Genomic DNA, 26,011 nt, shown 5'->3' on the forward strand with positions numbered 1-26,011 from the left:
AATGGAGTCTCAAATTGTTTCCTCTTGGCGTCCATGAACACTGTCATCAGGCTCCATTGGAGTTTTGAATTTGTTTTCCTCCTTATAAAATTATGGATTGCCATTGTTGCACAAACAAGATCATCTTGAGTTTTCATTGTGTAAATAACCGGAATATCATTTATCATGGTCCATGACCACCTTGCCTTCCAAACCCCGATAGACCTTTCAATCGTGCATCTTAAAGATGAGTACTGAACTCGATTGAATTTTCAAAGGGTAAATGAAAGGGTAGGGTTGAAAACAGTTGAAAATGTGAAGGATAAAATGTTTTTCAAAAGTAAAGAATTAGAATCCAAAAGTACTTCCGGAGCTACTTTTGGGACTCCTTATGCTTAGTTTGAGAAGTAATTTGACAGAATCCAACTTCAAATTTGCACTAAACGCTCCAAAAATCCAGAATCAGAAGCCAGAATCAACTAAAAAAGTAACACCAAACACCCACTAAGTCTAACTATTTATGAACGCAAAAGCCATTCCACTGGCAGTGGTTTAACAGCTATACCATGGGGGTGTTTGGATACGTCCTCATTACATTTAGCATTTCCAGATTTTGACTGTTCGAGTGACAAATGCAGAATCATTCTGTCAGAATACATTAATTTCATAATCGAAAGATAGAGATGTAATCCGAGAATCAGCCCGCACCCCGGGATGGTGGTGTGCACAGCTGCATAACACCGTGCTGTGCGGCATCCGAGCCGTCCGTCCGTTCGGCAATCTCATGGTCCAAATTTTATCTCGGTAATGAACGACTCGGATAGCGCATGCTACACGGTGGATATAAGATTTGGACCGTTGAATTGCCGAACAGACAGATCGGATGCCACATAGCGTGGTACTATGTGGCAAGTGCACAACACCATCCCCAGTTGAAAGATCAGCCCATAGGAGTTTTTTAGATTCTCAATTTTGCATTCTCAAAACCACCTTTCTTTTCTATCGGCATAATTTAAAAAAAAAAAAAAAAGAGTTTTAGAATGCAAAAAGATTAATTTATGCCTTATGTTTCATTTAAGGGATTGGTCATAACTTCTGGGAAAGGGCAACATAGTGTTAAAAAAAAAAGTATCCTTTTTCAGATTATACTCCAAACATTCCATAGATCCTTAATTTATTATGCACATATATATACCATCTAAACACTATCTACAGATGCCTAATATATTTTGATTATTGTTGAAAATTTGTAATTTACAATCCAGAATCTATAATCCAAAAAAAAAGTAGCTTCCAAATACCTTGTATATATATAACTATTACGTGATAGGACCAGTCGTCATCAGTGGTCAATATTATAGGGATCCCATCCACTAGAAGTCAAAAAGGCCGGTACATATGGATGAGTCATATTTTGGTACGTATGCCAGTCGATGACCACTCTGATATTTTAGAGGCCCAATGTAGATACCCCAATTTGATACTCTCCGAATTACTTTAGATCTCCAATGATGATACAAGATAGAACCATGAATTCAAAGGCTTGATCAATGATTTTTATGCATCCCCAAGAACCTAAACTCAGAAACTGCCCAACACAAGGTATCAAGTGCCCAGCACAAAGTGTCAATTGCTCAACACAAAACAGTCCAGCGTACTCCCTAGTGCTGGACACCAACTCCCCAGCGCTACGAATCTGTTTCTGTCTCTTACAGCCTTGAATGCTGCAAGAATCTAATTATCACTACAAGAAAAATCGCATTTTACAGCGTTTGGAAAACGCTATTAAATGATATATACAACGTTTTTCCAAACGCTGTATTAGCCGATGCTATTAAAAGTCTTAGACTTAAGACAGCGTTTTTTAAACGCTATAGAATGTAGACTTTAGATAGCGTTTTAAGAACGCTATAGAACATAAGTTTCTATAGCGTTTTAAAAACGCTATAGAATGTAAAGTTTTTACAGCATTTTAGGAACGCTATATTAGCCAAAAATTTTGCATTTTTAAAAAAATTCTATAAATACCAATATATTAGCATTTTCAAATAAGATCATGGTAATTTCATTTAAGAAACAAAAATGATTTATTTCATTCAACACCAACTATATCCAAATGTCAATATACAATAAACAATTCAACCATTGAATAAAGATTCATTACATTAGTTTGGGAAATAATTTCCCAACAAAAACTACATAAAAGAGTCCGACTAATTGGACTCATTGAAAAATAACTAATGTAATTCTGTTTTCCCCTACAAGCTTTTATAAATGTAAAAGTTTTCGCAAACAAGCTGTCTATGTTGTTTTAGATCCGGGTAGTGCCGTGAACCTTAATAAGTAAAACCCTTTTCCCGAAACAATACTTGCATGTACAAACCAACCACAACTACCCCCAGTTCAAAAGCTAAAAGGCTATCAAATTACCAATCATGAATCTTCTGACTGTCGTATTGTGGGCTCGGGCTCATCAAGAACTCTAATCGGCCTCCAACCGGATTCTTCTCTAGGCAATCTCAATGCAACAAAGTGCAGAGCATCACTTTTCACCTGATAAATGTGACATGCCCATGGATATGAATTTGGTGCTGACCAAATCTTTTGGTCTTCAAATACTGTCTCCTCGGCAATTGATTCAGCCACACAGTACACTAAATTAGAATCTGGCTCTTCAAAACTGGGCACAGCTATGCATCTCGGAGAAACAAAACCGTCTGGAGCATGTGGGTGCCGTATGGATATGGGGTTTGCGTAATTGTCCGGGCAATTCCTCCATACCTGCACAGCTGTTGACACTATTTTTCCACATTCCGATCAACTCTGGAAATCAACATTCCTCATTAGCAAAAGTGAAAGAGAGAATTGAGTAGGGGTTCTGGTTTGCACTTATGTTCAAGTTGATGAAGACATTGCCACTTCAAAGGAAAAAGAAACAGGTGTGTGCACGTGCGTATATGTGTGCTTGTGCATTTAGATCTTAACGGGTTTCCTCAGAAACCATGCATTTTGGATCTTTTGTGAAGGGAAAAGAAAACGACAAAGTAAGGAAAATGCTACATGTGAAGACAATTTAGGATGCAAATATACTAACTTGCACGGGAAAGAATAGGTGTCAATTTTGTAGAGATGTGAGCACGTGAGCTGGTGCATGTGTGCTCTTGTTTTCTGGGAAGAGACAAGAAAATATAAGAAATGCTATTAAGAAACATTGCCCATATGTACACATATGGATAGACCTAGACACCATCAAGGTTCTCATTGCGAATTGTTATAGTCATCTTGAAAACAAGATGATGCATATCAATGGTCTGCTCAGGTGCCAACACAGGCATTGGTGTCAAAGGGAGCTGGTTGTCAAGCTGCAAGTACCCCAATATAAGCTTGAACCTGGATCAATGAAACCTAATTCGGCTCAGCGAAAAAGCATCATAATCACAAGAACATGGGACTAGACAACTGGAAAGTAATTGGCAACGTCTTACTAGTATTAGGAAAAACATTTTTCCTTCATGGACCACACTTAGATTTATGAAAGTGAAGACGAAGACAAATGCTAACAACAAAGGAAACGTGTGGAACTTATGGTTATCCTCATCCTCTTGAATTTATTGTAACTTAGTTGAAAGTGCAAAACTACCTATCTAGGAACTATGGAACACAACATAACAATAACTTAATAGTAGAAATATCCATTTATGCAATATGCCTAAATGGAGGAAAAAAACCACCTCAAACCAGATGTAGGTCTTACATTTTGGAGAAGCATTACCTTATGAAGCACATAAAGAGTACTAGTACAATAAGGTATGTCAATAAGGAAAAACTTAGATAAAAGGACTATATGAGTATGATTGCATCAACTGGTTTTTGTCAGGAAAGTATATCATAACCAATTTAGAGATATCTATTCTAAGCAACAAAGGAAACTTGAATGCCTTAGTTAACACAGGCTCTAACAAACAAGCCACAATCTAATGCCAAAAGTTAAGCACAATCTTTAAACATAACTATAACAGAAAGTTTCTGCATTTTATAAGAAAGTTGGGTAAGTACAAATCTTGATAGACTGACTGGAATCACAAACTGTTGTCATACATTCTCAGCCTGCAACATATATATCAGTCTCTTTTGGAGCCATGAGACACCTTAGGTAAACAAAAACTATGAGTTTCAGTTCAGTTTGCATCAGCTTTCTGCGATGGGGAATGCAGACCCGATTTCGTTCCCTAAACGATAGCACTTGATATTAATAGGGTATGGACCTAGTTTGACGTGATTGTCTTCGCCGCCCATATAGAAACCCAAGGTATAGAGGGTAGGCCAACCATCTCATTCCACAAATTTTCTTTACTTGAAGCTTACTTCTTTGGCGAGATTATAACCTTTCTTTACATTTTTTGCTTCACACACTGCAATAAAAATAAACGTAAACCTGTTCTTTCAACCACTTTGAAAAGTTTTTGGCGTGTCTCCTCAAAAGTAGACTTTTATTTTTTCATAGACGAAGGCTTGGATTGGATTGCCTTAGCTCCTCTTGATATATCCTAAAATAGGAAAAAAGAAGAAATAGAAAGTGATTTACACACTAAGCTACAAATTCAGCATTTAAAGTTCCATCAAACTTACTCTAAATATGGTTCCAAAATTGCTGTATTGAATAACACATAACGATGTGCACTTTCCAATAGATTATCATTCAATGTAATTGATGTGCCAGCTGATATTGGACAACCTTCAAGAATTACATCGTTCTCAAAATCTTGATCGTGGCGTTCTTAATAATTTGCTCCCACAGGTTTCTTCATATGTCTTCTGCAAAATGTCATGGACAAATGCACTCTTCTGCAAGAAATCATTCTGCTTTGCAACCTTTGGTTTCAGCAATATGAACTCATATTCCAACACTCAAGGCCATATTTTAAGCAAATAAGATACAGTTTAAGCTTTACGAACACATTTTCAGCAAGTTTCAGGACTTAATATCAAAGTAAATCCGAACCCTCTAAGTGCAGAATCTGTGCAAATACTTAAATGATTATAACATGCTAATTAATGAAGATTAAAACCCTAGCCTTGCAAGAGTTGAAAAAAAAAAAGAGCAAGAGTTGAAAAAAAAAAGTCATGTCAAACCTGGTGAGGACTCTTCGATCAATGACTCTGTCTTAACCAATGCAATATGCCCGAATATGGCCTTGATTCATCTCCAGCAATTAGTATGGAAATAGAGGTTCGATCAGAAACAAAATATATGGTATAACAAAAATAAACAATGTTAATGCAAGTAGATGCAACCGAACTATCATGTTTAGAAAGTATCATGTTTAGTTCCCAACTAGGAGGCACAGATGCAGATAGAGTCATGCAATACATAATAGAAAAAATAAGATTCTACTAGTATTGAAAGTACCTACATGCCGTTGTTCCAATGTGTCTGTAAACTATCACAGAGTATCATACAACTTATTCGAGCATTAATCAAACTATTTGAGTTTGAAATCAAGGGTTTCAATATTTTCGAAGCTTGGCTTCTGAAACTCAATCCCTATTGAGTTGATTTGAGGGCTGTTGGACCTTATTTAAGCCTATTCGCATCCTAATCCTTTTGTTTGCAGTAAGAATTTGAGTGCGTCATGCTCTTTTCAAGTAGAATCAAGCATGTACAGCAAAAAATAGTTGGACCACCAAAAAATTTTGGGTAGAGATTACAACCCATATCATTTAGCACCTAAATTCATTATAACCTCTTCTCACCAACACACTCCTCTCATCTGTGGATTCTTTTGTTAGCTTTTTCACAGCTATTGCCTCCCCATCTTCTATTGTTCCTCTGTACACCTCTGCATACCCTCCTTTCCCAACCATATTTTCTAGTACTCAAACAATTAACTTATAGAAATCAGAAATCCAAAAGAAGAAACATAAAACCAGAAAAAAGAAAAAGAAAAAAGAAACACAAAACCAGGGGGGGAAAAAACAAGTCACATAGGGGCTTTAAAAACCAATTGTGTCAGATAGAAAATATCGATCCATTGAGTACGCATGTATGCAATTTTTTTGTTCGGAACCATTTACGGAAATAGAGGGGGGAAATAATGTGAAAGCATGAAATATTTCTATGAACCTGAGACAAAACAACAAAACTCAGTACACAATGACAACTCGAAAACTTTAAAGGGGAATTGAGGGGGTTTTTTTTTATTTCAAAGAAGGAAAATAGTGGTTACTGCGCGCGAGCACACAAACGAAAAATGATATACAGTAGCCCAGAGAAACCAAAACGGAAAATCAAGCCAGATAGTGGGTGGGAGACAGAGATCCATTTAGATTAGATTTTTGGAAAAGTAGAGGAGAATGACCAAACCTTTGGGTGGAACACAGAACGAAATCTGGACTGAAACCCTAGCACAACAGTAATTGAACCATCCTCAGCCAACACGAAGTGGGTTATCGCCTCTTCAACCCCAAATCTGTGCCGATAAGAAAAAACCCCCAAATCTAGTGCTCCTTTCTCAAACCTGAGCAACTAGCCAGAAAAACGGCAATGCTAAGTCGGAAAAACGGTGTAGATTCTCCGACGACGGCAGCGGGGAGGTGGAGAGGAGGAGGCGGTAGTGGTTGTGATGAAGGAAGGGATCGTTTTTGTGAGGCTGTTGGAGGATGAGATTGATAAGTTCAAGGCGCCATTTTTTCCCCCATCGATTGGAATTTCAGAGGTTTGGGGATTTCCCACCGAGTGATTTTGTTTCCCACCAAACGAGATTGTGGGTGTACGCTGTAATTGAGTTAAATGAAAACGCTATAAAACGTCTTCCGTGTTACTACAGTACCGGACCGCTATCTTAACTTCTAGACAGCAAGTATTTGGATCTCTATTATAGCATTCTTGGATAAACGCTATTAGATTATGCTATAAAAACCCATATTTGTTGTAGTGTATGACCCTATGACGCATGTAGCCGACTCTAAGCCAGTATAAATGCTCCTCCTCCGTTTTCCCCTGTAAATAGAGGTGCCTAGAGCCATTTCAACACACACACACGTACAATAACCATATACACCCCCACTCCCCTCCCCTCCATAATATACCTCTTTCTCTCTCTAAAATATACATATATTTTGGTTTTCTTCAGGAATAATCAGAAATGACTTATATTTGAAGATAAAAATCCTATTCCCATCCTAAAAACATACATTTCTTCAACACTTCACCACAACAATTCTTCTTTGTCATCCATCAACCACCAAACGAACCTCAAATCATCCAAATCAAAGCTCAAAGTCTTGTTCAAGCATTCAAAAGGTAAAAAACTATCTGCATTTTTGGTTTCCATCCATCTGAGGAAACTAGGAAACCAAAGCAGAGATACTAGTTAACTAACGCAATCGTGAGTTTTTGTTACAAAAGAAATGTGATTGCGTGTGCTTTGCACTGAGCATTCACTCCCTAGCTCAAAACACTTGTTTGTGGGCTTGCTAACTGCTTTGTGCTGGGCACTCGCTCCTAAGCACAAAGCTCTTTCTCATGTGCTCGCTGATTATTCCGATATTAGTGGGGTCCAGGTGCTTTCATGTCCATTTTTAATATTCATTATTCGTCTTTAATGTTTCTTTCAATGCTATCTTTTTACTATTTCATTTAGAAATACCTCATAAAAAGCTATTATACATGCATTTTACCAATTAATCCACTATTTGGATAAAAAAAATAAACAATTTTCATAAATTAGTTCGGATAATTGCTTTGTGCTGGGCACTAAGGTCCCAACACAAATGAGTTGTCCCCGAAGGTGCTTTGTGCTGGATAATAACTTCCCAGCTCAAAGGAGTTATTTCCATCTTCTACAGACTTTCGATAGTTTGCATTCATTTCATCCATAACATGTAATTTTTTGTTTTGTTTCATTCTTGTATATACTTTACACTTCAGCACATGTCTACACATTCAACTTGCTATGTGTTTAAAAAGTTAAGATATAAGCATTTTTCAAAATCCCACAAGTATTTAGTAGAGATCGGTCCTCGTATCGGGCGAGAAGGGTGCCAAACAAAAGCCTTCCTTTCTCGTAACTTGGATTCTGAATCCAAAAAATCTTTGGTGTATTTTCAAACTTAAATATTATTTTCTAGTTTCAGGTTTCTCGGGTGGCAAACCATTTTTACAAAAAAACAAGGGTGGCGACTTTTTCAATTTTCAATAAATCCAAAAGAAATCGGTAGCACGCGGGGAACCCCTCCGAAAAGAGGTCGCTCGGGCTTTGGTAGCCCACACTCGAGGTGAACTTCAAAGTTGGGGCACCTTCTGTACACTAACAAGCATCAAAATCTAGATATCTAGAAAGGAAAATTCTAACACCACACCCATTTACACACCCACACTCACAACAAGGGTGGGGCCCACACACACTGGGTGTGTAGTATGTGCGGGCTCCACCCTTGTTGTGAGTGTGGGTGTGTAATTGGGTGTGGGTATCTAGAAAAATTAAAGTCGGATTGCTTATGCTTGCCCTGTTTTTTTTATCAGCAAAGAAAATTTTATTAATCCACGAACCGAAGTTACAAAGATTAACAGGAAACGGAAAAAATGCATCACAACCATTGACCTACATCCCAACTATGTTGGCACCTAGGTCGCGGACAATCATATGCCACCTGACACCCAAGAAAGGGAAGTTGGCAAGAAGCCAACCACCAGAAAACGATCGAAAAACTAGTAGAACATATAAATCTCAAAACAGACAGGGGAACGCAAAACAAACCAACATATTGCTAGATACAATTTGAAAATTTGAGAATTGATCACTGTTGATGACTTTGTGGACTTCAAAATCTTTAGAAAACACATGATGTAGCAGGAATGACACTTGCAAAATAATCCATCAATCTTCATACATCAGCAACACCATGGAAAGAGTATTAGCTTTGGGCATGAAACTCAGAAATCACAGTACTAGACTACTTGATCAGAGGGAAATCGCAGTATCAAAGAACAAGAGTTCCAATATTCTACTGCAAAACACACAGCAAGGGAGGGGAGTAGCTATATCAAAGGAAAGAACTCCCAATCATCTATAGCACCATCCAAACCAGATTTAGGCTTGACATCTGATCATTCATAGCATCATCTTTCGCCTGCAGACTTGAACAGAAAAGATAAAGAGGAAGCAGTATCAAAGAACAAATGTCCCAATCATCTGTTTATGCTTGCCCTTGTTCTTTTAATCTTTGTATCATTTTCAAAGATTAATAAATTCTTTTTTGCCGAGCAAAAAAAAAATCTTGAAAGATTAAATTGTAAAAAATAGTGATCATAACAAGAATATAAGAGTATCACTTAAACATCACTATCCATGCATTTTCAGTAGCAAAAGTAGTAATTATGCTAGCATAATTAATCTTTTCCACGATCTCCTTTTCTTTTCTTTCCTTTTTCAAGTGATAAGAGAATATAAGTATAAGTATAAGAATATAATTAGCCCCATTAGGGGGAGAAACAATCCCAAATATTTTCATAATTATTATAAACCTAACCCAACTACAAGCCTCATTAGGGGAAGAAATAATTCCAACAAATAAAAATGAAAGAACATTGATGCAAGTGAGAAGATTCGCACTCCTGACTATCTAGTGAGGTGCAAGAATCCTGACTAACTGAGTGTAGGGGTTCGATTTGACGGGACCTTGGCCTGGGTTTGGATTCCCCTTCCGCTGGTTTGCTCTCCTGCTTCTGGACCTGTAATAAGTCACTAGGGCTGGAATAGCCCAGTGACCCTCCGATGATCAAGCACTACAACAAATCTGACTTTTTGGCAACACGTCCAAAAATACGTCGCCGTTGGGTATGTATTGGCGACACACTTTGTTGTCGCCAATAATTTTCACATTTGGCAATAAGGATTGGCGACACAACAAAAATGCGTCGGCGTTGGATATGTATTGGCGACACATTTTGAGGTCGCCAAAAATTTTCACATTCGGTGACGCAAGGTGCGTCGCCGTTGGGTATGTATTGGCGACACACTTTGATGTCGCCAATAGTCTTCACATTCGGCGACGCAAATCGCGTCGCCAAAAGGTAGATTTTTTGGCAGGATATTTGGTGCCAACAATCTTCGCAATTGGCGACGCAAAGCGTGTTGCCATTGGGTACGAAGTTTTTCATCGGGTCGAAAATTCATTATTAGAATGATATATTACGTTCGACCAAATATGTAACGATATGAGATTTACTTTATTTTTGGCAAGAATGATTTGATCCCTCTTATGTAAAAGATAGAAGGTTCCGATTTTAAGAAATAGCTCAAGTGGCTCTCGAGTTGTGCACTATAGAATTTTAATGCCTTTGGAACTACCGAATATGTTATGATCATGTAGTTGCCAAGATCAGATTATCACTGATTTTGGCGAGAATGATATAATTGATAAGATGTTAAATCCTAATGGTTTAGATTGACCATTCAAAAAAATGAGCCAGCAACTACGTACCATCCTCTAGAACTACCAAATATGTTATGATCATGTAGTTGCCAAGATCAGATTATCATCGATGTTGGTGAGAATGATATAATTGATAAGACGTTATATCTTAATGGTTTAGATTGACCATTCAAAAAAATGAGCCAGCAACTATGTACCATTAGAATCTATACATTCAATTTACTTGTTTCTAAATTTACCCAAAATTTTTTTTTACTTGTTTCTAAACCAATGTCTTATGCTATATAGTCTAATATACAGTAGCCAGATGACCACAACATAATCATGATGATCAATACCGTTCATTTTATTATGGTTAGTATTTTAATCATTCTCGTAAATTTTTAGATCTATCGGGTTTTGAAAGCCCCTTCATCAGGATGCAGATTTATTATTAGAACGATATTTTACGTCCAATCAAGTATGTAATGATAAGAGATTTACTTCATTCTTGGCAGAAATTGCTTAATCTTTCTTATTTATAAGATAGACAGTTTCCAATTTTAAAAAAATAGTTCAAGCGGCCCTCAAGTTGTACACTGTAGGACTTTAATGCCTCAGGAACCATCGAATGTTTTACAATCATATAGTTGCTGACATCTGATTATCACCAATTTTGGTGAGAATGATATAATTGATAAGACGTTAAATGCTAAAGGTTTAGATCAATCATTTAAAAAAAATAGCTGACCACTACCTTTAAAAGGTATACATTGAATTTATTTATTTCTGAACAAAGGTCTTGTGCTAATCATTCTTGTAAATTTTTTGGTCTATTCAATTTGGAAATCCCCTTCATCGGGACATAGCTTCTTTATTAGAATAGTATTTTACATCTGATCAAGTATGTAATGATAAGAAATTTAAAAAAAATCTAGTGAACACGTGAAATTAATACATAGATATAGTATCTATTCCTTTCATCTCAATTTAAATGTCCCCTACGAATTTTTGTGCATTTTCACTTTAATTTGGTGTAAGAAAATAAAAATAATAATATTTCAAAATATTTTTTGGGTTTGAAAATGAACGAAAATCTGTAGTAGACATTTAAATTGGGACGAAGGGAGTAGAAGAAATTAACAATCACAAAAAGAAAGTTATTAAAATACTATAACATAAAACGACGTCATTTCAAGAAGACCCAGTTTTTTTCGGTTCAAAATACTTAAAATGTTTCACCCTATTTGAATTTGATAAGCATGAAAGTTGTTAACCCTTTGTGTTATTGTTCAAACCCAATTTGAATTACCTCAATCAGAATTATGAGTTAAAAGTTATGCCCGAAATACTAAACAAATTAACTCTGATTGTTGGTAATTCAAATTGGGTTTGAACAATAACATAAAGGGCTACAATTTTCATGTTTATCAAAATTGCTACTTTTAATGTTTAAAGGTTCAAAATCACGTTCGATTCAACTTTAATTGTTATTTTAATGTTAAATATATACTATATATATTAGATATTCTAAAAATATAACGAAAAGTGTGTCTAGTGCAGTTGGTCGAAGCCTTGCGCGTAAAAGCTTGTGTAGTCAGATGTCTCGGGTTCGAAACCCAGGAGCCGCAAGAATATTGAATTTTTTCATCAAGCAACCTTTCGGCGACGCAATAACTGGTGTCGCCAATAGGCTACCTTTTGGCGACGCAAAACACGTCGGCAAAGGTGTAATACGTCTTCCACATCAACCATACTTTCGCCGACACAAAGCGCGTCGCCGAATCTACTGCCTTTTGGCGACAGAGGTGTTTGCGTCGGCAAATACTATTGCCGACATAGCGACGCCGACGGCATGCCGACGCAAGGACTTGCGTCGTCAAAATCCTTTGCCGACGCAAATAAGCCTTTGCTGACATACTATTGTCCGTCGCCAGAACCGAATTTTGTTGTAGTGAAGTCAGATCTCAGGGGAAGGTGTAGATCTTAGGGTTAGGAAAGAATGACATACCTTTTTAGGTTAGAGTCCCTTCGTATTTATAGACCTAGGTTTGCTTGGCCTCCAAGCTAGCGCGTGAAGGGTACGCTCGGGTAACCACCTCAGGTGACATCATAGATAACGCACCGGATAAGGCGGTTACAGAGCACATGGCCAGGTCAGCCCTTTATGAGGATTATTCTCGATGCTGTGTCTCATTAGGGCTTGCTTAAGAGCCCTTGGTGCTGCGTTTCGGGGGTCGGTATGGAGCCCTCGGTGATATGTCTCCGGGGTTGGTACGGAGCCCTCGGGTGACGTCGGTAATATGTTTCCGGGGTCGGTACGGAGCCCCATTTATTCGGGCCACTACACTGAGCTAGCCTAGTTGGTTCACAATCTCCTTTTCAATGGGTTGTGAGAAGATTCACACTCCTGACCACATAGTGAGATGCAAGAATCCTGACTAATTGAGCTAGCCTAGTTGGTTCACGATCTTCTTTTCAATGGGCCCTCTTGTACGTGTATGGGTTTATTGTTGATGGGTTTATAAAATTGGGGACCCAATGTGCGCCTCAGGGGCGGGCTTGGATGAATTGTGAGCTGGAGCATCTTTCATGCATTGATCAATTTTTTCACCCCACCATAAATGATAGTGGTAAATTGTCAATGTATGTTCTCTTAAAATATTTAAACTCTTACTACTTGGCTCCTCTCTAGTCCAATGGTTAGGACTGAACATGATGAAATAGTCCGGATCAGGACTGTTCAATATTGGTAGATTTAATGGTTCGAATTTTTTCATACACTTTTACCGATATAAATACATTTAAACCGTTGATTGCAGCAATTGAACGGCCCGAATCAGGACTGTCTCCTCCAGTCCAAAACATGGATCTGAGAGAATCCATTTCCTACTAAAAAGAGATTGAAGGAATACCTCCTTATGTTTATGTGAATGTACTATAACCTTTCTCCTCCCACTTCTCTCCAAAAACCCTAACCCTTGCTAACTGTCGGTTTCCTTCTCTTAGGTGGATCCGATCTTGGGGCTTAACGGCTAGGTGGTTTTCTTGGCAGTAGGTCTCATCTGTTGGGTTTTGGTTTTCCACCGATCCTCTCATGCGCGGATCTAGTTTTTTGCTTAGCGGCTTTGGAATTCCACGCAGTCATTGCTGTTGCAACCCTCTTCTCCGGCCGCTTGTGTCTCTTACTAGTGATCCGTCCTTAGTGCTCTGGTTGATGAGAGCGTGCAATAGTGGTTGTAGATGGTGGTGGGCTGTGGTTATTCTGGGTCGCTCGATGGCGATTTTGCTAGGCTGCGGTGGTGACCGAAGTTTTGTTTGGGTTGCAGTTTCAGTGGCTGTTGAGGAGGCGACGATGATGGCGGTTTGGGGTGGTGGTGCAATTACCTAAGGTTAGAGTTTTCTTTTTAGGTTTGGGTTTTTACCTCTCAGGTGTTGGGTTTTGCCTTTTTTGTTTGGGTTGGGCTCTTTTTGGGTGTTTGTTAGTATTTTACCAACATTTTTTTTTCCTGGTTTCTTTAAAAAAATTGTGAGGTGAGGTATATAATTTTTTAATGGTATCGAAACCTTTCTTCATTGATAAAAAAAAATAGTTCAAGTTAATCCACACCCCATATAAAGGAATGTCAAACCCAATTTGGTGGTTTCAACATTTTGGTTTGATTTTTCCAATTGTGCTCTTTGATTGGGGGAGGATGTACTCTGGATTGTGGGTATTTCTGTCATTTTATTGTGCTAGATGGTGGGCCGAGACACTATTCATATACTATTCATCCAATTTTCTAAATTACTTTAATAGGTTTTCGAACTTTTGAGGAATTCCGTATCTGTCCTCGCAATTATGCTTCTATTTTGTCCTTTTTGCAAAGAAATTTCCATTTTCTATGGGGGTATTTCCATCTTTCCAAACTTCTAGCTGCCAATCTTGACTTTGTTGAGTCCTTTTGTCTTGGTGAAAGAAACTCAAAGAAGAAGACCAATAGAACCCGGCCTACAACACAGGAAAGGAAAAATATAGGCTCAAATTTAATTGGCCCAACCACAAACTCCATTACAATTTTTACAACTCACCTTAATATATATATATATATATATATATATATATATATATATATATATATATATATACATATACATACACACACACAATCCGGTTCCCCTAAGGGATCCCGGATGGCTGGATGGTGCGGGATGTGATTGTCAACCGTTGGATTTAATCCAACGGCCAGGAAAACAAAAGGCAAAAAACTCGCGAGTAATTACACTTTCCCCCTTCAACACTCACACGGACCCCCTTCGTTTCATTCCACTTCCACGGCTTCACAGTTCACGCGAGAGAGAGAGGGAGAAAGACGAAGAACATGAACCAGAGAAGGGACACTAAATCATACAGGAACCAGAGAACGAAGAGAAGAACGCGAACCAGAAATCTTACGCGATTCTGCATCCACCAAGGTGTCTCTCGAAAAAAAAAAAAATCTCGTTACTTTTGCCGATTCGAAATCAGCAAAAAATTACGGCTTTTTTTTGCCCATTCCTAGCTCTCTCTCTCTCTCTCTCTCTCTCTCTCTCTCTCTCTCTCTCTCTCTCTCTCTTTGAGACAGAGAGAGATTGATCTCTGCATTTTCTGCAAAAACCAGATCGGGTTTTAGGGTTTTTTTTACTCGAACCAAAAAAGGGTTTTTTTTGAACCACTGTCCTAATCACTGATTTTGAAATAGATGTTCTTCATGGTACTGAAAAATGAGTAAATATATATATATATATGTTCATCCATTGATTTTAAGAAAAAAGGTTCAGTAGTTCGTGAGCAGAGGGACGCTACAAATTAAGTAGTTCAGTAGTCTGCTGAAAGTCAAATAGAAGAAGGGTATTTTGGAGTTGGAACGCTACAAAGGGCTCTTAGGTGTATGACTCTTTTATAGTGTATTCATCTCTAGTACAGTGAAAAGACAAAAATTCCCATAAAAAAAAAAGGTTCATGGTAGAACAAATTCATCCTGCAACAACTGAGTTATTTTTATTTTTTTGAAAGTGCAATAATTGAGATTGATTACTAGTACAACGGCTGGACCTGTTGCTTTAATGTATGTTTAACTTTGATTAGTTGCATTTTGCAGTAAATTGTTCGGCATGCCTTCAATCAATGCATGTGCATGTTTTGTTATCTGCTTTATAGATCTCCTCGACCATTGATCTTAGGTGTTTTGTCAAAACCTTTAATTGTTTTAAGTATCATAGAGCGGCCAATTGTTACATTATAGGAGGAGAATCCCCTCCAGCAGAAGAGCAATCATAAGGAAAGCAACTCATTTCATGGAAGGAAGTAGTTCGGGTAACAATGGAAGTGGTGATCCCGATTTTGGGATCTTTTGTTATTGCGGAGAACCAACACTATTGAGGAAATCTGGAACACAAAAGAACCCAGGTCGAAGGTTCTTCGGATGTGCAAAGTATAATGTGAGCAACATGCTTTGCCCCAATTTATTCTCTTGCTGTTCGTTAGAGTTGAAACCCTAAGTTCTTATTGTGTTCTTTTTTTACCTGTAAAATTGGATTGTAGTTTTTTTTGCTGGTATGAGCCTTGTATTTTGCAAGGAAGGGCTGATTTGGGGCCAATGATGGTTCAGACAAAAACAAAGCCTTGTATTCTTATCCGTCTTGCTAGAATGGATTCGCACACTAAAACCAGCTTCGAATGCGTAATTGTTGTAAGCTTTTAAAACATCCTTTAAGCTATTAAATTGTTGTGTAATTTTCGGTATAACCTCGTTTTTAACTTTAGGAGTGTAAAGTGTTTCAGATGAATTAGTAAACTCCTCACACGGTTGAGAAGATGACAGTGAGAGTAGTTGTATATCATCTGCAAACTGCATTCTAACCACCAAAGGACAAAACACTTACTAAACCGTAGTGATCATAACTATCCTACTTTTCTAAATGAGAGCGAGAAATATACCTTCGTAGTGATGGTGGAAACAAGGGGGTTGCGTTGACACTGGAAATATCTTCTTGTTCAATTTCTTCTTATTCGTTCCTTCTTTGGTCTAATTTGAACTCTTTTCCACTTTAAGAATATGTACCTGGAAATAGCAGAGATAATGGAATACATTCAAGTGAAGCATAGTTGACTGTGTTACAATGAAATACATTCCATTAGGCACAACTAACACAAAATAAAAACTCCATCAGCAATATTTTGATCAGAGTCTGGTGGAGACAGCAAAATGGATGACTTGAAGCTCCTTTTTAGAGCATATGTTATTGATGCATTATCAAATGGTTCCATGGATGAAAAAAAGGTGCATAAGCTTCTGTTTCCATTGTACAGTACTTAATCATTGCCAGAGAAGTTTGAGTTACTTCTGAAGAAATTTAGATAGCATTGACCTGTAAGAAATTCAAATGGCCCTAGAACCACCTAAAACTCCCACCCACTAGAAATTACCCAACCCAATTCAAGTCCCAACTTAGCCGAACCTCCAGATCATTCAAAAAAAAAAGCCCTCTTTTTGGATCGATTTCCAAAAACCTTAAAACTCGTTCTGGTTTTTGTTGTTGATGCATTTAACGATCGATCGATCGATCGAGAGAGAGAGAGAGCTAGGTTCGAATCCCAAAAAAAAGCCCTAATTTTTTTTCGATTTCGAATGGGCAAAAAAGCCCTAACCAGATTTTGAGAGAGAGAGAGAGAGAGAGAGAGAGAGAGAGAGACCTTGGTGGATGTAGAAGATTTCTGATTCGCGTTCTTCGCGTTATTTGGTTCGCATTCTTCGTTTTCCCTTCTCTTTTCTGGTTTGCCCTCTCTCTCTCTCTCTCTCTCTCTCTCTCTCTCTTGTTCGTCCGAACTGTGAAGCTGTGAAATGAAAAGCGAATGGGGGAAGTGAGAGTGAGGGGGTAAAGTGCAATTTTTTGAGAGTTTTTTGCCTTCTCTTTTCCTTGCTGTTGGATGGCTCTCCGCACAGTCCCGCACCAAACTCTCATTCGGGATCCCTCAAGGTATCCGTATTGTATACATATACACACACACACACACACACACACACACTCCTTTTCATATCCGGTCGCCCGGATTTTCTTATGGTCCGGATTTGTGTCTGAGCCGTTGGATCTGGATGGGTGAGATCCACAACTGTGGAAATAACAAGGAACAAAAGGGGATTTCCACCCTTCACCCCAGATGAGATCGAACCAGAGAGTTAGAGAGAGAAAGAGAAAAGGAGGCGACAAACGACCCAAGCTGAGATCGAAGACGATGAATGTCCGAGCTACGATCAGTCGTAAGATCTCTCTCTCTCTCTCTCTCTCTCTCTCTCTCTCTCGTTCTCTCTCTCGTTCTCTCGTTCTCTGTGATTTGCGAACTGATATCTGTGATTTTTTGTGTGGTTTTGAAACTATTCGATCTCGGGATGGCCAGCGACGAACGATCAGAGCTACGATCACCCCTAAGGTCTCTCACACTCTCTCTCATTCCCACTCCAGAATGTTCTCGTTCTCTATGATTTTCGAAACCCTAAAAGATCTTTGATTTTTGAAACCCTAAATGAAGAATAGGGGCTGATTTCTGTGATTTGTTTGTGTGGTCTTCGAAACCTTTCAATCTCGTGATGACTGATTTCAACTGATTGACTGATTTTTGAAACCCTAACAGTATTTTGGGGTTGTATCTATGATATCCGATTTGGGGCATTATTTCTTATAGTCCGAATTTGTGTCTGAGCCGTTGGATTTTCTTACGAACAGTTGCTATTTCGTCTGGTTTTCGTGTGTGACTTGCTGATTTTGGCCAGAGAATTTTCGGGCGGTGTTTGTTTGGTGTTACTACTCAGGCCTGTATGTCAGTGTTCATTTGATCTGTTTATCAATTGTTTTCAGGTCCAGTCGCTTGGATTTTCTTATGGTCCGAATTTTGTATGAGTTTGCCCCTATTGTTGGTTATGATGATAAATTAACATGCAATGTGTACTTAGGCCTGGAAACATTAGATGGTCAATTGGCAACTAATGTTGCTGCCTTAGTGCCTTAAAAATGTGGTGTCTTGAACATTTTGTTTATCTGAGCCACTTTATTTGGCTATGATGAAAATTTTCTGAGCCGTTGGGAGAGTTTGCCCCTATTTCCAGATTGGTTTACCCCTATTTGTTGGCTATGATGATAAATTAATATGCAATGTGTACTAAGGCCTGGAAACATTAGATGGTCAATTGGCAACTAATGTTGTCGCCCTATTTGTTGAACATTTTGTTTATCTGAGCCACTTTATTTGGCTATGATGAAAATTTTCTGAGCCAAAACCGCCTATCGAATTTTTTTATATGAGTTACTTGTAGTTTTAGCTGTGTTGGACATTAAGGCTGATCGTAGCTCTGATCGTTCGTTGTCTTCATTCTCAGCTTTGGTTGTTCGTATATCGTCGCCTCCTTTCCTATTTCTCTTTGGCTAGATCGAAGAAATGGGAAAGGGCCGAGGGGTGTATGTAGTGAAATCCCCTTTTGTTCACTTTTATTTCCATAGCCGTTGGATCTCACCCACCCAATCCAACGGCTCAGACACAAATCCGGACCATAAGAAAATCCGGGTGACCGGATATGAAAAGAAAATCCGGGTGACCGGATATGAAAAGGAGTGATATACATCTATGTATAATTCGACATGCAATGTGTACGAACACTTGGAAACATTAGATGGTCAATTGGAAACTAATGTTGCCGCCTTAGTGCCTTAAAAATGTGGTGTCGTGAACGTTTTATTTATCTGAGCCACTTTATTTGGCTATGATGAAAATTTTCTGAGCCGTTGGGAGAGTTTGTCCGTATTTCTAGATTGGTTTGCCCCTATTTGTTGGCTATGATGATAAATTAACATGCAATGCGTACGAAGGCTTGGAAACATTAGATAGTTAATTGGCAACTAATGTTGCCGCCTTAGTGCCTTAAAAATGCGGTGTCTTGAACATTTCGTTTATTTGACCCACTTTATTTGGCTATGATGAAATTTTTCTGAGTCAAAACCACCTCTCTAAATTTTTAATATGAGTTACTTCTAGTTTTTAGTTGTGTTGGACATTTGTATGAGTGTGTGTGGACATTTGTGTGAGAATGATTGTGTGTAGTCGTTGTGTGAGTGTGTGTGGACATTTGTGTGAGAATGATTGTGTGTAGTCGTTGTGTGAGTGTGTGTAGACATTGTGTGAGTGTGTGCAGTAATTGTTTTAAAACAGTCTTGTCCAGTTCAAGCAACAAGAGTACCATTCAATCTCGTCACTGTACATTTCAAAATAAGACATGTTGGTGTGGATTGAGAGCTGCTGTGCACATTTTAGAGTCAGAAAATAATCATGGAAGGCTCTACTATAGGTGTCCAAAGGATTTAAAGGATAAAGAAAAATGCAAGTACTAGGAGTGGTGCTATCCAATTGAGTTTCACGAACCTAACCCACATGTTGCACCAAAGGTGAAACTGGTCAAGAATGATGCACGTGTTGACATCATTGAAGTCACAGTGGCTAATTTAAAGCACATGTTGTTTGTCTTTCAATTCTTAAGTGGTCTAGCCTTGGTAGTGCTATCATTACACTTCTTAAGTGAATGTAATTTGTATTCGTTGGTATTTGTTATAATCGGTAGAATGTCATGGCAGATATTGTATTGTACAGTTTGATTGGTATTTGGAACACTACCTCATTTTGGGACAAGGTGCTTGAAACACTACCTCAATCAAAAGCAGCAGCAAAGAGTATATAATTTAATTATGCCGAAGCTGTTTTTTTTTACCACAAGCCAACACACGTACAAACTACCGAAAAGGGAGTTGCCACGGGTTTTACAGAAAGGGAGGAGAAGAGAGTGAATGCTGATCGGATGGGGGAAAACGTTGGAGCGGTTCACCGCTCGCCGGGGAAGAAGAAAGCTAGAGCAAGGGGTGTCAGCAATAGTGGGTTTTCTTTTATTGGAGATACAAAAGAGGTGTTTATAATAAAAGAGAAAAAGGAAGTGTCCTGCTGAGAATAGCTTGAGGACAAAATGTGGCAAGAGGGGTTTTATAAAACAAAAGAGGAAACATGTTACAAACAGAGTTAATGGTAGGGGGGGTGCTCCACAACCTGTTCATTCACAAATACACTAGCTCAATTCTTATCTCTTACCAATTATTTAATCGACAACATTTAAGGCAGAGCGGTGCTAGTTCACTGAAAGTACTAGTTGGAGAAATAATTCAGCCGACACTGAGGAACTAGTCCTCATCCGGTAGCGCTGTCCAAGTTCCGTTCTCAGAAAAATCTCAAAAATTCATCATATACTGTAAAAATTATTCTGAGTTTAACCACGACAACAAAATTTCAAAATAAAAATCGATAATATCAAATTTCAATTTTTTTTATAAAAGGTACGGGTTATCACATGATTGTTCGCGTAGTTTTTCCAATCCAACACAAGAGCAGATTTTCTTACATACAATTTTCCAATCCAACACAAGCAGATTTTCCAATCTAACACAAATGTTCTTATCACTTAGCTAAATATGTGGAACTCAAACTCATGAGTTGACAACTTAGTAGCATACATTAGAAATTGATCAAACAATCATTACTGCAAAGTGGGCCATGGAAATTAGTCATTACAATCCTTCTCTCCCAACTCAACTTGAAACAAAAATTTCATAAATTCAATTTCAGGTAGAACTATTCCACCACTGCTCTATTTTGATTCAACGACTTGTCATAGAGCAAGCACCCATTTGCATGTCATTATGCCAAATAAAGTCCCAATCACTAATCCATCCTGCAACCCAAAAAAGATAAAATCATGAATGGATGAAACAAAAGACAAGAACAAGTAAAGAATTAAACATAGATGTAGCACAAACACTTACACTCATTGTCACTCAAGAACGCACACCCAAGAAGTGTTGTTTGCCTGTGGTGGTTGACTCCCAATGTAGGTGCAAATATCAACGAATATTTGTTTGTGTAGTACGTAGTATCAAACACTCATGAATTCAAGGAATATCAAGCGTCGAATAGCTTGACTGGACAGGCTATCTTGACTAACTAGCTTGATTCGCAAGAGTAGCCTTGCTTGAGTTGCGGATTAGCTTGCCTAGCCTGATCATCAGGAATAGCGAGAGCGCTGGCTTCCTCAAACTGTGAAAGCTTAGGAGGATTCATCCTAATAACTTGCCGAATGTAGCGCCGAAGATAGACTTTTGAAGATTCAACCGCAATTTCTACTTTCTGAGACGGTCGAACAACTTCTGCAGGTTGAAAAGGTCTTACCTTGTCCACGACTTCGCGATCATATCGTCCACGTATACTTATATCTTTTTGTGCATCATGTCATGAAACAAGGTGTGGTCATTGCTCCCCTATCTAGTAAGGTCGCACCTGCGTTCTTCAGGCCGAACGATCCCCAAAATATTGATACGACTTTCTAGAGGTCGCATCTGCCCAAAAACAATGAGTCATTCTATCCTTGTCATCTCTCTCGAATGTGAACCTAAAGCCCGGATTCTTTTGATGTTCCAGCTCAAAATGCTCATACAACATGTTCGCGTCATGACCATGTTCTACATTCTTCCTGTCTCTTTTATCATTGTAAAGATCTCGTGGTAAAAACCCAACATTTTCAATACCCCCCGCTTGCAACTCAAAAATACTCATTTGTTGGTAAGTTGGTACATTAGCAGTAGATAATTGTAGTGCTAAAGCTTTTTGTGCGGCTGATACTCGGCGATGAGATTTTAACAAATGCACCTTTCTTGGCGTTGTAAGCTCATGGTTATGACCCTCGATAAATTTTGATACGACAAACACTTCACCTTTTCTCACGACAGCAAGTTTTGCACCACAATGTTCTCTAGTTAAACCCCGACGCCGTTTAGTGGCCTCAGAATTTCTCCTCTCCCCTTCTTTAAAACAAACGTACTCCTTCCACATTACTTTACCATTCTCACCCAACCTACTAGAATTGATTCAGACACTAAATCCAGCTTGTCTAGCATATTCGTTGTAAAATTCCCAAATGTCGTCTAATTTGAGAAATTGTTGGTCAATTTTCGGTATCACTTCATTTTTAACTTGAGGAGTGTAAATTTCTTGACAAGAATTCACAGATGATTGACACGGTTGGGATGGTGACGGTGATACTGCTATGTCATCCAAAGATTGCATTCTAAAAATCAAAATAGAAAACAATTACTAACATGCAAAACAACATTTACAACTAATACCAGTCTATGTGTCTCCCTTTATGCTATAATATGCAACAAATTTTTGAGAGAGGGAGAGAGATACCTCGGTGGTGGTGCTCGAAAAAAGGGGGTTGGATGAACGTTGTTTCGATCTTCTTCTTTCATTTTATCAAATTGTGAGCTATTTATGAGTAACATACCAATGGCAATCAATGGCAGACAATATCTCAAAGATTACAAAAAAAAAATTAGCATACGTCACACATGAAAACCAGTCCAAATTATTGTTTTGTTTCCAAAAAAATCAGCATACGTCACACACGAAAACTAGTCCAATTATCGTTTTGTTTCCAAAAAAATCAGCTTGTTCTCTAGGTAATCGTTCTATGTTTTAAGAAAAAGTGAGATTTTCACATACTTTGCTGCACTCTGCTTGTCCAGAATAAATTAGGTATGTCAAAAAACTGAATGCAAGAGTTTCTAAAACATACTTATCGCAAATACAATAAAACTACTACTGTAGCTCAAGACGAAAGATCCCCTGATCAAAGGGTTTTGAAAACCACACAAAAAATTCACAAAGAACGAGAGAGAGAGAGAGAGAGAGAGAGAGAGAGAGAGCCCTTAGGGCTGATCGTAGCTCTGATGTTCGTCGTCTTCGATTCGTATGTTATCGCTCGTATATCGTTGCCTCCTTTCTCTGTTATCCTCTCAGTGGCTGGAACTTTCTAATTCACAGAAATTAGGGAAATAAAATCCCAGCTATGGTTTCGAAAATCATACAAAAAGAGAGAGAGAAAGAACGCGAGAGAGAGAGAGAGAGAGAGAGACCTTAGCTTGGGTCGTCGTTCGTCGTCTTCAATCTTAGCTTGGGTCGTTCGTCGCCTCCTTTCCTCGAAACCACACAAAAAATCACAGATATCAGTTCGCAAATCATAGAGAACGAGAGAGAGACCTTACGGCTGATCGTAGCTCGGACGTTCGTCGTTTTCGATCTCAGCTTAGGTCGGTCGTTGCCTCCTTTTTTCTCTCTCTCTAACTCTCTGGTTCGATCTCATCTGGGGTGAGGGGTGGAAATCCCCTTTTGTTCTTTGTTATTTCCACAGCCATGGATCTCACCCATCCAGATCCAACGGCTTAGACACAAATTCGGACCATAAGAAAATCCGGGCGACCGGATATGAAAAGGAGTGTGTGTGTGTGTATATATATATATATATATATATATATATATATATATATATATATATATATATATATGGGGAGGGATCTAGGGACAAAAGATTTGTCAATACTTTTGACACTAAATCCTAACAATTGCTTTGGTTGACTAGGATTAAAGTAAAAAGACCACTCTCTCCCTTCCCCCCTTTTCTCACGTGTTGTACCACTCACTCTCTCTAACGTTCTCACTGTACCACTCTTTCTCTCTCTCTCTCTCTCTCTCTCTCTCTCTCTCTCTAACGTTCTCATTGTACCACTCACTCTCTCTCTCTCTCTCTAACTTTCTCACTGTTATCTCTCTCTCTCTCTCTCTCTCCCCCTTATAATTTTAAATCTTCAAATGTGTATAACTTATGTTGCACAAATTCAATTTTGATAAAGTTTATATTTCTGAAATCTGCTTGAAAAAATCTACAAAATAAGATCCATAATGGAAGTAAAATTATGTAAAACCAAATTTTTAATTTTTTTCATGTGGCAATAATTTTTGGGGGATCATGTAGATGAGTTTGATGAAAAAACTATTTTTTTTATATATCTTCTCAATATTCCTATTTTTTTGTAAGAATAAATGAAAGGTAATAGAAAACGAGAGAACAATATAAGCTTTTGTTTTCAAAGAAACAAACCGAGAAAATAGCATCCTCTAGAAATGAAAATAACTTCAAATCCTGAGGGACTTAGAGATTGTAAGTAAATTAAGGATTCAGCATTCACAACTAGACGTGGAATCTAACCTTAATTTTTTCTATTGTTTTTTCATTTAATCTTATGAAAAAAATAGTAATATTGAGAAGATAATGAAAAATTAGTTTTTCCAACAAATTCATCTACATGATCCCCAAAAACTTATTGCAACATAGAAAATTGAAATTTTTGGTTTTACTTAATTTTACATCCATTATGGACCTCATTTTGTAGATTTTTTCAAGTAGATTTCAGAAATATAAAATTTATAAAAATTAAACTTGTACAACAAAAGTTATACAGATTTTAGAATTTAAAATTATAATGGAGAGAGAGAGAGAGAGAGAGAGAGAGAGAGGGGTACAACACGTGAGAAAAGGGGGGAAGAGAGAAAGTGTGGTCTTTTACTTTTAATCCTAGCCATCCAAAGCAATGGTTAGGATTTAGTGTCAAAAGTATTGGCAAATCTTTTGTCCCAAGATCCCTCTCATATATATATATATATATATACACACGGTGCGGTTCTGGAGACCCTTAAAAAAACCTCTAAAAAAATCCTTCTAAATTTCTGATCGAATTTTGATTATCCGAGCCGCTCAATGTAACCAGAACGCGATTTTAAGGGTACCTGTGAGAAATCAGCAAAAAAAATGACCGGGAATAGCTTCATATGAACAGTTTTTTATTGAACTTTATTATACTGTTCAATAAAAAATTGCTTAAATCAAGCCTTTTTTCGGTTGTTTTTTTTGCTAATTTCTCACGAGCATCTTTAAAATCACATTTTGTACACATTGAACGGTTCGAATCATAAAAATTCGATCGGGAACTATGAGATTGAGATTTTGAGTGTTTTTTTAGGTATTTTTTGGGTGTCCCTTGAACCGCACGTAGTGTGTGTGTGTGTATATATATATATATATATATATATATATATAGTATAGAAGATCATGAGAGACAGAGTATGACTAATTGAATGTGTGAATCGGTGTCAAACTATGCTATGTGAGGCAGATTACTTAAAGGGAAAAATGGGAGTACTGTTGATAACTAGATCAAAGCTAGAATAAGAAAGAAATGGAAAAGCAAAGCATTAATGAAGTGCTGTAGGTGACTAGTATGCTAGAATTGGAAAAAGATGGAAAGAAAGCACTAGTCATTAGAAAACACTAGTTATTAGAATAACATATAATATTCATTATGGGCCTATATCAATCGTGCAATTGTAAATTAGTAGTGTGAACACATCAGTATTTTATATTATAATTGTTAAAATAGTGGAAACATGAATGATTGCAATGTAATATCATATTGTTATATGTATATGCAAATGTTTTCCATAAGCAATCCCAACGGAAAACATACTGATTGCTATTAGTTATACATATAGTTTATTTTCAATACTTTATTTGATAATCAAAGCATATATTAATCAATGGTAAGAAAGCACTTACTAAAACTGTCTGGTTTCAATTGCTGAATCAGAAACAGTTCATGACTTGAAGGGTTACAAGTA

At 37.8% G+C, this 26,011-nt stretch overlaps 2 long non-coding RNA genes across 2 annotated transcripts; both read right to left on the reverse strand.

Moving 5' to 3' along the window:
* Positions 1–3,232: 3,232 nt before the first annotated feature.
* Positions 3,233–6,896, reverse strand: LOC131316720 (uncharacterized). The gene is made up of 3 exons (XR_009197249.1): positions 5,113–6,896; positions 4,728–4,839; positions 3,233–3,369 (listed from the first exon to the last, which is right to left on the reverse strand). It is a non-coding gene; the product is annotated as an uncharacterized LOC131316720 (long non-coding RNA).
* Positions 6,897–23,211: 16,315 nt separating this feature from the next.
* LOC131318193 (uncharacterized) lies at positions 23,212–23,638 on the reverse strand. Its single transcript, XR_009197542.1, has 3 exons — positions 23,540–23,638; positions 23,416–23,477; positions 23,212–23,308 (listed from the first exon to the last, which is right to left on the reverse strand). It is a non-coding gene; the product is annotated as an uncharacterized LOC131318193 (long non-coding RNA).
* Positions 23,639–26,011: the final 2,373 nt, after the last annotated feature.

Source organism: Rhododendron vialii, chromosome 2a (genome assembly GCF_030253575.1).
Source record: "Rhododendron vialii isolate Sample 1 chromosome 2a, ASM3025357v1".
NCBI lineage: Eukaryota > Viridiplantae > Streptophyta > Magnoliopsida > Ericales > Ericaceae > Rhododendron > Rhododendron vialii.